Source organism: Ornithorhynchus anatinus, chromosome X1 (assembly GCF_004115215.2).
Source record: "Ornithorhynchus anatinus isolate Pmale09 chromosome X1, mOrnAna1.pri.v4, whole genome shotgun sequence".
Classification (NCBI taxonomy): domain Eukaryota; kingdom Metazoa; phylum Chordata; class Mammalia; order Monotremata; family Ornithorhynchidae; genus Ornithorhynchus; species Ornithorhynchus anatinus.
The window spans coordinates 5,503,132-5,504,515 of record NC_041749.1 but is presented as its reverse complement, the minus strand read 5'-3'; positions in this window follow the sequence as shown (position 1 = coordinate 5,504,515).

Genomic DNA, 1,384 nt, shown 5'->3' with positions numbered 1-1,384 from the left:
GACCTTGGGCAAGGCACTTCACTTCTCTGTGCCTCAGTTTCCTCATCAGTAAAATGGGGAATTCAACATCTGTTCCCCCTCCTACTTAGCCTTTAAGCCTCATGGGGAATTCGATGATCTTATATTAAACTTAGAGCTTGCGTGCAGTGTTAGAAAAGCAGCGTGGCTCAGTGGAAAGAGCCCGGGCTTGGGAGTCAGAGGTCATGGGTTCGAATCCCATCTCCGCCACTTGTCATCCGTGTGACTGTGGGCAAGGCACTTCACTTCTCCGTGCCTCAGTTACCTCATCTGTAAAATAGGGATTAAGACCGTGAGCCTCACGTGGGAAACCTGATTCCCCTGTGTCTACCCCAGCGTTTAGAACAGTGTTCTGCACATAGTAAGCGCTTAACAAATACCAACGTTATTATTATAATTTAACAAGCTTTTAGCAAACACCAAAATGATTATTCATCCGACCCGGTAGGGGAAGAATGAGGAGAGGAGAGGAGACTCGCAGTGCTGACAGTTTATCTGAAGCCACAATAGGGATTGATACTGTGAGCCCCACACGGGACAGGGACTGTGTCTAACCCGATTTGCTCGTATGATAATGATAACGTTGGTATTTGTTAAGCGCTTACTATGTGCCAAGCACAGTTCTAAGCACTGGGGGAGATACAAGGTGATCAGGTTGTCCCACGTGGGGCTCACAGACTTCATCCCCATTTTCCAGATGAAGGAACTAAGGCACAGAGAAGTGAAGTGACTTGCCCAAAGTCACACAGCTAAGTGGCAGAACCAGAATTAGAATAATAATGTTGGTATGTGTTAAGCGCTTACTATGTGCCGAGCACCGTTCTAAGCGCTGGGGTAGATACAGGGTCAGCAGGTTGTCCCACGTGAGGCTCACAGTTAATCCCCATCTGACAGATGAGGTCACTGAGGCACAGAGAAGTGAGGTGACTTGCCCACAGTCACACAGCTGACAAGTGGCAGAGCCGGAATGCGAACCCATGACCTCTGACTCCCAAGCCCGGGCTCTTTCCACTAAGCCACACTGCTTCTCTGTATTCATCCCAGCGCTTAGTACGGTGCCTGGCACACGGTAGGTGCTTAACAAATACCTTCATCATTATTGTTATTATTACCACCCACCATCGTGCCCTGTCTTCACTACCGAGGTTAAGCTGGTGCTGCTGCCGCTGATGGTATCTGTTAAGAACTTACGACGCATCAAGCACTGGGCTAAGCGCTGGGGTGGGTACAAGCAAATCGAGTTGGACACAGTCCCTGTCCCACGTGGGGCTCACGGTCTCAATCCCCATTTCACAGGGGATGCAAATGAATGCAAATCCTGCTGCATCTGATTGCTGAAATGGGAGCAATGAATAAATTGCTCCCG